The sequence below is a fragment of the Elaeis guineensis genome, chromosome 16, assembly GCF_000442705.2.
Source record: "Elaeis guineensis isolate ETL-2024a chromosome 16, EG11, whole genome shotgun sequence".
NCBI lineage: Eukaryota > Viridiplantae > Streptophyta > Magnoliopsida > Arecales > Arecaceae > Elaeis > Elaeis guineensis.
This window is the reverse complement of record NC_026008.2, coordinates 46,117,936-46,131,809: the sequence shown is the minus strand read 5'-3', so window position 1 is coordinate 46,131,809 and position 13,874 is coordinate 46,117,936. Positions and strand designations below refer to the sequence as shown.

At 50.4% G+C, this 13,874-nt stretch overlaps 1 pseudogene; it reads left to right on the top strand.

Annotated features, from left to right (window-relative positions):
- The first annotated feature begins 2,725 nt into the window (after window positions 1-2,725).
- Window positions 2,726-13,874, top strand: part of LOC105032949 (uncharacterized) — a 33,977-nt pseudogene continuing 22,828 nt past the window's right edge.

Genomic DNA, 13,874 nt, shown 5'->3' with positions numbered 1-13,874 from the left:
AATCGGCTGAGCGCAATGATCTTTCCATTGAGCTGCTACACCTCTTTTTTGGTGTTCGGGTGCCGCATGTCGATGATCGTCTTTATCTTCTAGGGGTTGGCCTCGATTCTGCATTGAGAAATGAGAAACTCGAGGAACTTTTTCGAAGCTACCCCGAAGGTGCACTTAGTCGGATTTAGCTTCATCTGATGTTGCCGAAGAGTGCGAAAGATTTTTTTCAAGTCTTGGACATGATTTGAAGCCTGTGTGCTCTTCACCAGTATGTCGTCCACGTACGCCTCCATGTTGCACCCGATTTGATCTTTGAAGATCTTATTGACGAGGCGTTGGTAGGTGGCTCCGACATTCTTCAGACCGAAGGGCATCACTCTGTAGCAGTAAAGGCCCTTGGCGATCACGAAGGCCGTATGCTCTTCATCCTTGGGTGCCATCCAGATTTGGTTATATCCGGCAAAGACATCTATGAAGCTGAGCAGTCGATGATCGGATGTCGCATCCACCAGTTGGTCGATCTTCGACAGTGGGAAGCTGTCATTCGGACAGATCCGATTCAAGTCGGTGTAGTCGATACAAATCCTCCACTTCCCATTGGCTTTCTTCACCATGACGATATTTGCGAGTCAGTCGGGATATGTGGTTTCTCTAATGAAGCCCGCCTCGAGTAGCTTGTCCACTTCCTCGTCAATGGCCTTTTATCTTTCAGGGGCGAAAGTCCGTTTCTTCTGTCTCACCAGCTTCGCGCCAGGGGCGATGTTGAGTCGGTGAGTCATTATTTTTGAAGATATGCCAGACATATCCGCTGCCGACCAAGCGAATATGTCAGCGTTAGCTTTCAACAGCTCTATCAACTGCTGTCGCTCCGGGTCGGACAGCTGCGACCCGACCCAGACGACCTGTTTAGGATTCTTTGCCATCGAAATGAAAATCAACTGTTCAGCCAGTTCACCCCGCTCCTCCTCTTCCCGTTGGTCCAGCTTGTCGACCGTCAGGGAGTCCTTCGATTCATTGCTTTGAGTAGAGATTTGGAAGCATTGTCGAGTGAGCTGTTGATCTCCGCGTATTTCTCTGGCTCCGTTTTTAGTTGGAAACTGGACCAGCAAGTGGTACGTCGAGACTATCGCCCTGAGAGCATTTAGTCCGGGTCTTCCAAGTATGACGTTGTAGGCCGAAGGTACTTGGACGACTGTGAATGTCATGTGGATGATGCTTTGTCGTAGTTCGATCCCAACTGTCACGGGAAAAGTAATTTCTCCTTCCACCGCGACGACTTCTCCGGCAAAACCCACTAGGGGCGTAGAGACTCTCCTGAGTCAGTCGGTTGACAGTCGCATTCGGAAGAAGGTCGAGTAAAACAAACTATTAGTGGAGCTTCCATTATCAACAAGAATCTTTTTTACATCATAGTTCGCTATTATCGTCGAGACAACAACAGCGTCATCATGGAGAGTTTGAATTTTTCGAGCATCCTCATTTGTGAAGATGATTACATTGTCCTGGCGCGGCCTCTTCGTTGACTCTCCTTCAGCAGTCGTTCCTCGGTCCAGTCGTCTGGAGATCATGTTGATGACTCCAGCAGTAGGCTGGTTATTCACTACCTCTTCAGTCGGTTGGGGTCGTTGGTCGGGAAGGGACCGAGCCGGCGGGTCCCTTCGATACTTTTCGAGATACCCTAGTCGTATGAGGGCCTCTATTTCATCCTTGAGTTGGATGCATTGCTCGGTGGTGTGATCGTGGCCCTGATGGAACCGACAGTATCTTCTCCGATCGAGACCCTTTGCCTTCAGAGACGAGGGCCGTCGCAGGTATTCCGCTCCTTCGATCTCCATCAGGATCTGCACACGAGGAGCAGAGAGAGGAGTGTAGGAGTCATACCTGCGATGCGTCGGTCTCGAACTCTGATGTCGAGGCGATCTCGAACTCCGTCGTCGGGGCGAGACCCGTTTATCAGTCGGGGGCCTGCAGGGTTCTGCAGCAGCCCGATTTTTCTTTCGCTTTTCCTTCTGGTCCGCACTTTCGGTCAGGCACCGGTCGAAAGCTCCTTCGTCCGTGCGCATGTATTTGTACGCATGTTCCAACAATTCGGCATACATCCGGGGGAGGATCTTATCCAAGGAATATGTGAACCGAGATCCCCTTAGCCCCCTCTTCATGGCCGAGATAGCCATGTCTTCGTTGAGGTCCCGGACCTCAAGTATGGCTGTGTTGAATCGGGCCACAAAGTATCGGAGCATCTTGTTTTCTCCCTGTTTGAGGGAGAAAAGACTGTCCGAGGTTCGTGACGATTTTCGACTGGTGCTGAAATGGGCCACGAAAGAATGCTTGAGCTGTCCAAAGGAGTGGATACTCCCTGAGCGGAGGCCAGAGTACCAAACTCTAACAGCTTTACGAAGCGTGGCGGGGAAGCCGATGCAGAGGAGGGCATCGGTTGCCCTCTGAATTGTCATGAGAGCCTTGTAGCTCTCCAGATGGTCAACTGGGTCAGTGGAGCCGTCGTAAGGCCCCACATGAGGTATCTTGAACCGACTAGGGATCGGTTCATCGAGGACAAATCGGAAGAGAGGTTGGGTGGTCTGGAAGTCGACATCGTTCAAAGACTTCTGACCATCCGTCTGGAGTTGGGCAAGCCGACGGTCGATTTCTTCGAACTTACGTTCGTAGTCGTCTAACCGTCGGTGTTGTGAAACCCCAGGAGTCGAATTTTCCGACGAACTTGAGAGTGAGGTGGATGGTGTCCGTGGCCGCTTCTCCTTTCTTGGCCACTCCAGTTGGGAAGGAGAAGGACACTGAGACCGATGGGTGTCGCGCCGTGGCCGCCTCGCCCCTTCTCGGTGGGAGTGCTGAGACGGCTGCTCTTGAGAAGGAGATGGAAGTTGACGCGGACGTCGGCGGCTGCTTCTGGATGGCATAGGGTGCACCGCCGGTTGTTCCGCCAGTGGTTGCGGCAACTGAGTCGGTTGCTGTTGGAGGTTTTTGACCGCGTCCGTCAGAACGGTCATTCGCCGTGATTTGCGCCTCTGTAGTTACCACCGGATGCGGAGAGCTGGGCTCCGCCATGGAAGGTGAAGGAGGGACCTTTTCCCGACGGGAAGAGCGCTTCGTCGATCCGGTAGCTCTCAATCGCTGAGCCCTTGTTTCGTCATCTCGAGAGATTTTTTCAAGCTCTGTGGAGCTCACTGGTTTACCTTTGTCGGATACCCCTTCCTGGCACGCTAAATCTGTTGCGGCCAATCCCCCCGTCGTCTGATCGCCGGTGTCGCGCATCTGCAAGAAAAGTCCTCACAGACCGGAGATGCCTCCGGCGGGGACCCTCCGACGGTCAAGTCAGAGAGGAGACTAGGCAACAGTGAAAAATCAGGAGCTCAGCGGGAGAGAGAGAGAGCTCAAGAGCTTAGAGGCGCTTCAGAGAGCTTGAGAAAGCTTGCTCAAAACTTACCAAGACTGTTGTCTTACTTTATTTTATAGTAGAATGCGGTATGGTCCTGTCATTAATGGTGCAGACAACTGGAGAGTTGTCAAATCACCGTGGGTTGTCAAGTCACTGGGATTAATCCATGTCCTTGGCAGGACAATGCCCCAGGGCGGCCATACCGCATGTCCTTAACAGGACAACTGCCCATAGCGGTCGTACGGCGTTTAGGTGGGCTGGCCGACTATATATCGGTATTCGGCTATCGGGACGTCGGGTGATGACTCGGAGACACCGTTGGCTGGTCTGATGCCTTGCAGAAGTCGGACGTCGGTTGCCACCTCCGATAGTGAGTCGGTGATTCGGGCTCGGCCGCTCGATCGGTCGGAAACAGTATGGATCTGTTTAGCCGACATATCTTCGATCGGATATTGTCGGCAGTCATTGTCGACAGTCATCGTCGGTTCGGTCGGTGGAGTCGGACGTCGGTCAGATCGATCCGAGAATAAGTTGACGTATAGAGATCGATCAGTATATCCCAACAATTGTCAGCCCACCAAGCGAGAAAAAGTAAAAAGTTTGAAGCAAAATCAAACCTCACGGGTCCCCATACCAAGCCTCTACGCCGACCTATGCCCGCCCTTCTTTGCTTCTCTCCCACTTAATCTTACTATTAATTTTTTCTACAAACAAATACTGACCACAAATATCATCCTTCTCTCTCCTTCTTTATAATATCTTTTCTGTTTTATAATAACACAGCACGTTGTGCACGGATTATAAAATCATATAAATTAATATTTAAAAAAATTATAATGACAGTAATATGTATTTAATATGTGAAATGTTGAGCATTCTTGAGAGCTTAATAGAATTTCAAATGATAATAAAAAAAAAAGTACAGGAGTTCAGGACTTCTTAAAAAAATGAAATGGCCAAACCCATTTAATATGATATCATGAAAAAATAGGGTGATTGATACTTACCCTTTTTGTGGAGATTCACCATTCCTTAATCGGCCCTGCCACCCCATGATAGAAATTCTCATTCTCCACACTGTTTGCATTTTCTCTCATTGCCTCCTATATTAGGTTAATCTCATGGATAACATGAGTGGCCAACCGGACCCCTATTGTTTTGAGATTGCAATACTTGTTGCACCGTTGATAGATTCTGATAAGGAAACATGAACTTGAAATTTCTGAATAAATTTGTGAGCTAGTTTGGAGAGAGAGAAACTAAAATGAAAATGCAAACAGATACCATGTCATAGGAATTCTCTGCTAACAATCGGGAAACCAGTATCTTCTAAGAGATAAAATTTTATATCCACTATACAAGCATGACAGCCAGCATCCTTGAAAAACTGACCCTTATATTTCTGTTCAAACTACTCGCCTCTCCAGTCTCCACTAGATGCATAATTAAAAGAAGAGCACCGATAAGATTCTAATTAATTGGTGGAAAACGAGCATATAATTTGCTTGGTAGTTTATTCCGTACTTGTCTACTTTCATTTGTCTCTGCTTAAGAATGGAAGCAAATGAAAGTAGACATTTTGCTTCCCTTTGGTAGAGTTGTACTGATAATTCCTCCCCATCTATTCTCAAACTTAATACATTTTTCATTGTGTGCAATATTTCAGATTGTAGGATCTGATGAAGACAACTTCCCCCTCTCCAGGCAAGTACAGAGAGATACGTGGATTCACCAGCACCCACAAAACTGCAATGATCCGAACCTGCGGTTTCTGGTTGCTAACTGGGAGAGGCTACCAGGATTTGGAATGGGGGCCCAACTAGCTGGAATGGCAGGGCTGCTTGCAATTGCACTCAATGAGAGGTGGCTTCTTGTTACAAATTACTACAATCGAGCAGATCACAGTGGCTGTCAAGGTGGAATTTCTATTCATGAAAAAAGAGATATTTTATCTTTTATTTGCTTAATTCTGAAGTACGGAGTTAAAATACTTTTTTTCTTTTTTAATATCAGAATCTTGCTAATTTAAAAATCTTATCCTTGTCTTCAGCTTTACTTAAATTAAATACTTCTCTCTACAAAATAAGCGAATTGATATGGAATAAATAGATGCTGCTTGACAGGTCCATCACGGTCCTATTGGTCTTGCTACTTTTTTCCGGAGACATCTCTTGAGTGTCAAAGACATGCCTTTGACCTCACGAGGAGTCAGGAAGCTTGGAAAAATGGATTTATAACAGTGAAGGAAAACTACATATCAAAGGAAATATGAGCTGGACGTATACCAAGGTATGATATTACTCAGATCGATTTCTATTACTTCGTAATGACAGATTGAATTATATTGACTTGATTCTTTTTCCTTCTTAAAAAAAAAAAAATGACGTGCTTTTAGAATTAACTTTCACATACAGAATATGGGGTGATCCATGGAGTTATTTGCAACCCACAACTGAGATAGCTGGAAATTTACTTATGCATCATCGTAAAATGGATAGGAAGTGGTGGCGAGCACAGGTACTGAATCTCTAGATCTGTTCTTTTTATATGATAAAGTTTGTTGTAATAAAGGGTACTATTGTACTCTCTTAAGATCTTGGATGATAACTTTCTTTTTTCCTTGGTACATTATGGGGGAAGAACTTCCCAATAGTAACTTTCAGCATCATTGTTTTCTACTATATCAGTTACCCAGTCTATATCTTCGATTTTCACATTATCAAATCCACCAAGTGACCTTTGCTCCTTGAGATCTCAGCACATTTGGCATCACTAAAGTTTTCAAGCAGTGTGGGGATCATCAATATGGATGGTCATAAATGTGGCAATCTTCTATTTACTTAATACTCCTCTGTCAATAAGTTCCCAGATTTGTTGTGAATTTACTGCATACGCGGTATGAGGTGTTGTATGACTCATAGCTTACATAAAGCTTCCAGCCAATCTAAAAATCTTGAATAAATTAACTTGGTTCCTGTATTAGGTATCAAAACAATATTCTGATTTCTGACCATACAGCATGCAGTTGCGTTACCAGCAACATGTTTAACTGATTTGGGAATCTTGTCAACATATTTAGATGACATTATAATTTTGTTTCGAGCTCGTGGTTTTGATTTCCTAAATCTTTCTATAAGGCATGAGGCAGTTTAATCTAATGCCAGATTGGGTTATAGCAAACGGTACCATCAGGGGAACCCATGTAGTGCTGTAACACATTATACTAAACCCCCATGAATTAAAAGGCCTGGAAGATGAGGCATTATTTGGAGAAGTGCAATGTGCTGCCAGTTTGCAGGCATAAAAAATTATTATGAGTTAGAGAAGATGCATACAGATTACTGTGGAATGGCATAAATGAAAAAAAAAAAAGAAAGGGTTAATGGAGTTGAGATTCAATTGGATTTTGCTGGTGATAGATGCGTGGCCAACACCTTATAAAAAGAAGTCAAGGCCCGCTAAAGTTCATTGAGACCGTGAATCATGGAGAAGGCAGATCTTGAACCCAAGACAATAATACCCAACCCCTAGTGACTTTACCAACTAAATTAGTTGGCATATATATGCATCTCTTTTATAAATGGAAAATTAGAAGATATGCATAAGGTTTCTGCTTGTCAATTAAGTCACTGAGCTAATAATTTGTATTATTCATCTCTTAATTTCCATGATTGTGTATTAAAAGATGGCATTCTTTGTCTGCACTTAATGATTAAGAAGGCAATTCTGTTTACTTTCAGTTGTTAGGTTCATTTCCTATTATTCTTTTCTCCTCCTCTTCAATTCTTCTCTTTCTTCTGCAGTGGAAATGGTGTTATCTGAATTATAGTAAATATAGTAAAATTCAGAGTTTTTTTTTTTTTAACAGAAGATTCAGGAATTATTGGAATTGGACAGTTGGAGGCACCAGAGATCAGAGCAGGAAATAAGAGGGAAAAATTGGTAAACAACATGCAGTGTCTAGATTTTTATTCTCCCTTTTTTTTTTTTGATTTTTTTTTTTTTTTTTTGAATGGAGTCTAGACTCCATTCAAAAAAAAAAAAAAAAAAAAGGGAGAATAAAAATTTAGACACTGCATGTTGTTTACCAATTTTTCCCTCTTATTTCCTGCTTTGATCTCTGGTGCCTCCAACTGTCCAATTCCAATAATTCCTGAATCTTCTGTTAAAAAAAAAAAAAACTCTGAATTTTACTATATTTACTCTTTTTTTTTTTTCTTTTGCAGGCTGTACGATATTTAATGAGGTTTCAAAGTGAATACACATGCAGTCTACTAAGCATGGCCCGGCAGAAGGCATTTGGTTTGCAAGCAGCTAAAATGGTTGTTGGAAGTTTTCCGGCAGCTTGGCCAAAGGTGCAATGGTTATGTTGGGGAATACCCACCGACCGACCGACCGAGGACCGGAGGGACCGACCGATCGAGGGCCGGAGGGACCGACCGACCGATTGACAGTCGACCGACCGACCGACTTACGGTCGGAGGGACCGACCGACCGATTGACAGTCGGACAGACTGACTGACGCCATCACCGGCCCATCATCGGCTTACGACCGACTGGGGATATGTCGGGCGCACCTTTCCCGACCGACTGAGCCGGGAGGTCTGATGGCCGACTTACGTAAAACTCGCCGACCAACGGAGGAGCCCGACGTCGCTCAGCTGGCCACCGACTTAGGGTCGGTCGACTCCTCCAATCGCCGTACAGCCGCCAGACCTTGTCAGTTCTGACAGCAACATGCGGCACGGCCATCTGGGGGCATTGTCCCGCCGAGGGCATTGTCAACCCTGATGATGTGACAGCCCCACGGCGACATGATACTTTCACGGCGACTCTGACAACCTATAGTGAGTTGACAGTTCCTCACTTGTCTGCGCCATTAATGACGGCGCCATACCGTGCTCCACTATATAAACCGGGGAAGGCAACAGTGCAAGGGATCCGATCCGCTCCCCCCACTTCTCGACTCCAAAAACCACAGGCTCGCTCCTCTCTCCCTCTCTCTCCCTCGATCGAGCTCTCTGTCTTCATTTCACTGTTGCCCAGTCACCTCTCTGACTTGACCGTCGGAGGGTCCCCGTCGGAGCCGCCTCCGGTCAGTGTGGACTTCTCATTTTTGCAGGTGCACGTTCTCCGGCGATCGGATCGACGAGGCGATTGGCCGCAACAGATTGGCGCGCCAGGTAGGGGACAGAATGACAAAGACAAGAGCTCAACGATCGAGGATCACCGGATCGGCAAGGCGCTCTTCCCGTCGGGAAGAGGCCACCCCGCCGCCGCCGATGGCGGAGCCCAGCTCTCCATGCCCCGCGGTGACCACGGAGGCGCAGATCGCGGCCATCGTACGGCAGATGACCGTACTGACGGACGCAGTCAAAAGCCTCCAGCAACAACCGGCGGCCCGCCCGATGCCTTCCAGGAGCAGCCGCCGACGACCGCGCCGATCCCTGTCACCTCTGCGCGAGCGCCCTCAACAGCGCTCCCACGGAGTAGAGGAGGAGCGGCCCTGGCGTGACGACCGACGGTCCCAGCAGCCCTCCCTTTCCCCGCTGGAACGGGCAAGGAAGGAGAAACGACCGCGCACGCCGTCAGCCTCCCTCTCAGAATCTTCCGGAGACTCCACTCCCGGGGTCTCCCAGCATCGACGAGCGGACGACTACGAGCGCCGGTTCGAGGAAATCGACCGCCGACTCGCCCAGTTGCAGATGGACGGCCAGAAGTCTTCGAACGACGTCGACTTCCAGACCGCCCAACCTCTCTCCCGACTAGTCCTCGACGAACCGATTCCCAGTCGGTTCAAGATGCCGCACGTGGAGCCATATGACGGCTCCACCGACCCAGTCGACCACCTCGAGAGCTATAAGGCTCTCATGATGATTCAAGGGGCAACCGACGCTTTTTTTGCATCGGCTTCCCCGCCACACTCCGCAAGGCTGCCAGGGCCTGATACTCCGGTCTTCGATCGGGAAGTATCCATTCCTTTGGGCAGCTCGAGCACTCGTTCGTGGCCCACTTCAGCACTAGCCGAAAGCCGCCGCGGATGTCGGACAGCCTTTTCTCCCTCAAACAGGGGGAAAACGAGATGCTCCGGCACTTCGTGACGCGATTCAACACGGCCACGCTCGAGGTCCGGGACCTCAACGAAGACATGGCTATCTCAGCCATGAAACAGGGCCTGAGGGCATCCCGATTCACTTACTCTCTGGACAAGATCCTCCCCCGGACATACGCCGAGCTACTGGAGCGCGCGTACAAGTATATGCGCGCGGACGAGGAGCGTCCGACCGACGCTTGGCCGAGCCCAGAGGCCCGAAGGAAAAGCGGAGAAAAGGTCGGGAACACGCCGAACCAAGTAGGCCACCGACCGATAGTCGGGTCTCGCCACCCCGACTAATACAAAAGTCACCCCGACAACAGACTCCGAGGCCGGCACGCCCCAGGTATGACTCCTACACTCCCCTCTCTGCTCCTCGCGTGCAGATTCTGATGGAGATCAAGGGGGAAGAATACCTGCGACGGCCTCCGCCTCTGAAGGCAAAGGGCCTCGACCGTCGGAAGTACTGCCGATTTCACCGAGGCCACGGCCACAACACCGAGCAGTGCATCCAACTGAAGGATGAGATCGAAGCTCTCATCCGCCGGGGGTATCTCGGCAAGTTTCGGAAGGGTCCGCCGACCCAACCAGTTGTCGATCGACGACCCCAGCCGACTGAAGAAGCGGCGAACAATCAGCCGACGGCCGGAGTCATCAATATGATCTCCAAACGGCTGGGCCCGGGGACATCTGCGGGAGGGGAGCCGACGAAAAAGCCGCGCCCGGACGACGTAATCACCTTCACGGAGGACGACGTTCGGGGCATCCAGACTCTCCACGACGATGCTGTTGTTGTGTCGGCGACAATAGCAAATTATGATGTAAAATAAATTTTTATTGATAATGGAAGTTCGACAAATGTTTTGTTTTACTCGATCTTCTCCCGAATGCAACTGTCAACTGACCGACTTAGGAGGGTCTCCATGCCCTTGATCGGCTTTGCCGGAGACGCCGTCACGACAGAGGGAGAAATCACCCTGCCCGTGACGGTCGGCACCGAACCACGGCAAAGCACGGTCTACCTAACTTTCGCGGTCGTCCAAGTTCCTTCGGCCTACAACGCCATACTTGGACGACCCGGATTGAACGCCCTCAAGGCGATCGTCTCGACGTACCATCTCCTCGTTCGGTTTCTGATCAAAAATGGAATCGAAGAGATGCGCGGGGATCAACAGCTCGCCCGACAATGCTTGCAGATCTCCGCTCAAAGCGACGAGTCGAGGGGTTCCCTGACAATTGACAAGCTGGACCATGGGAGGAGGAAGAACGGGGTTCGTCGGCCGAGCAGCTCAAGGCGATCCTGATAGGAGAAAGTCCGGATCGGAAGATTTGGATCGGGTCCCAATTGCCCGACACCGAACGACGCCGACTCACGGAGCTGCTGACGGCCAATACCGACATATTTGCTTGGTCGGCAATAGATATGTCGGGCATCCCCCCAGAAACAATAACCCACCGACTCAACATCGACCCAACGGTGAGGCCGGTGAGGCAGAAGAAAAGGTCCTTCGCTCCAGAGAGGCAGAAGGCCATCGACGAAGAAGTGGACAAGCTACTAAAAGCAGGCTTCATCCGAGAATCCACATATCCCGATTGGCTCGCCAATGTTGTCATGGTCAAAAAAGCCAACGGGAAGTGGAGGATCTGCATCGACTACACCGACCTCAACCGAGCCTGCCCAAAAGATAGCTTCCCGCTTCCCAAGATCGACCAGCTGGTGGATGCGACGTCCGGATTCCGACTGCTCAGCTTCATGGACGCCTTCGCCGGATACAACCAGATCCGGATGGCGCCTGAAGACGAAGAGCACACCGCGTTCGTGACTCCCAAGGGCCTTTACTGTTATCGAGTGATGCCCTTCGGACTCAAGAACGCTGGCGCCACCTACCAGCGACTTGTCAATAAGGTCTTCAAAGACCAGATCGGGCGCAACATGGAGGTATACGTGGACGACATGCTGGTGAAGAGCGCGCAGGTCCCGGACCATGTTCAGGATCTCGAGGAGACCTTCCGCACCCTTCGACGACACCGAATGAAGCTCAACCCGACCAAGTGCGCTTTTGGGGTGACCTCGGGGAAGTTCCTCGGATTCTTCATTTTCCAGAGAGGGATTGAGGCTAACCCTGAGAAAATAAAGGCAATCCTCGACATGCATCATCCGAACACCAAGAAGGAGGTCCAACAGCTGAACGGAAAGATCGTCGCTCTCAGCCGATTCATTTCTCGATCAGCTGAAAGGTGCCTCCCGTTTTTCAAAACTTTACGCCACGCAAATGGTTTTTCTTGGTCGGATGAGTGCCAACAGGCCTTCGAAGACCTGAAAAAGTACTTGGCTTCCCCGCTGCTGCTCGTAAAGCCGCAGGTCGGGGAAACCTTGTATCTCTACTTGGCCACATCTTCTGAGGCAATCAGTTCGGTGCTCGTCCGAGAAAACGAGTGCCGAACCCATCAGCCTATCTACTACACCAGCAAGGTACTCCACGGCGTCGAGGCCAGATACTCGGAGACGAAAAAGATGATTTTCGCCCTGACCGTCTTCGCGCAACGACTCCGTCCATACTTTCAGGCCCACGCCATAGTGGTGCTCACCAACCAGCCCCTGAGGACAATATTGCGCCGACCCGACACATCTGGACGACTCGCGAAGTGGGCGATGAAGCTCAGCGAGTTCGACATTCAGTACCGACCAAGGCCTGCCTTGAAGGCTCAGGTCTTGGCCGACTTCATCGCCGAATGCCCGACGACCGACCAAGGGTCGGGAGCTGAAGACTCGGGACGAGATGTGATCTCTGAGCCAGACCCGATCTCCACCTGGGTACTCCACATCGACGGAGCCTCAAACGCTCAGGGAAGCGGGGCCGGGCTCCTGCTCACGAATTCGGATGGGGTGGTCACCGAGTACGCCCTCCGGTTCGACTTCAAGGCCTCCAATAACCAAGCCGAATACGAGGCACTCCTCGCTGGCTTGAGGATGGCGAAAGAACTGGGCGTCGACAGCCTCCGGGCATTCTCCGACTCTCAGCTGATCGTGGGGCAGGTCAAGGGCGAATTCGAGGCGCGAGATCCGACCATGATCAAATACCTTCAGAAAGTGAAGGACCTCGTGGCACGCCTCAGGTATTTTGAAATTTCCCACATCCCTAGATCGGAGAACGCCCGTGCCGACGCGCTTTCCAGACTGGTGACTTCGGCTTACGACTCCTTGGGTCGGACGTTCGTGGAGAACCTCGAGCAGCCGAGCATCGATCGGGCCGAAGAAGTACAGCAGCTAACCACCGAACCAAGCTGAATGGACCCGATCGTTCGGTATCTGACCGACGGGATCGGTCCCGAGGATCATGCAGAAGCCAAACGACTCCGATGGTCGGCCTCTCAATATGTCATCATGGATGGCCGGCTCTACAAGAGGTCGTTCTCCCTTCCCTTGCTTAGGTGCTTGGGACCGACCGACGCCGACTACGCTCTCCGAGAAGTTCACGAAGGGATTTGTGGGAATCACTTGGGGGCAAATCCCTGGCCTACAAAGTCCTGCGACAGGGTTATTACTGGCCCACCATGAAGAAGGACGCGGCCGAGTTGGTCCGGAGGTGCGAACCATGTCAAAAGTACGCCAACATTCAACACCAACCGGCCAGCCAAATCGCTCCTATTGTCGCTCCATGGCCCTTTGCCCAGTGGAGGGTCGATATCCTCGGTCCTTTCCCTCCGGCATCGGGTCAGAGGAAGTTCATCGTCGTCGCCATCGACTACTTCACCAAGTGGGTGGAGGCCGAACCATTGGTGCAGATCACCGAGAGGAAGATGGAGGACTTTATCCAGAAATCCATCATCTTCAGGTTCGGATTGCCGCACACCATCATCACCGACAATGGACGGCAATTCGACAACCAGGACTTCAAAGATTTCTGCACCAGGTTCTACATTAAGCACCGACTGACTTCAGTCGGGCACCCACAGTCCAACGGCGAGGTCGAGGTGACCAACCACCTTGCTCCACGGACTCAAGACCCGACTAAACGAAGCCAAAGGCCTCTGGGTCGACGAGCTAGGCTCCGTTCTGTGGGCTTACCGAACGACCCCCCGCGTTCCGACCGGGGAGTCGCCTTTCAGTTTGGCCTATGGAACGGAGGCCATGATCCCGCTCGAGATCGGACTGCCATCTTCAAGAGTCGAGCGGTATCAAGAGCCGGACAACTCCGAGTGTCGGAGGGCTGACCTAGACCTCCTCCCCGAACTGCGAGACGAGGCCCAAATTCGCATGGCTTCGTACCGACAGAGGGTCGCTCAGTATTACAACGCCAAGGTCAGACCGAAGCTCTTCAGGCCTGGCGACTTAGTCTTGAGGAAGGCGGAAGTCTCGAGGCCCCTGGACCAAGGGAAGTTGGCTCCAAATTG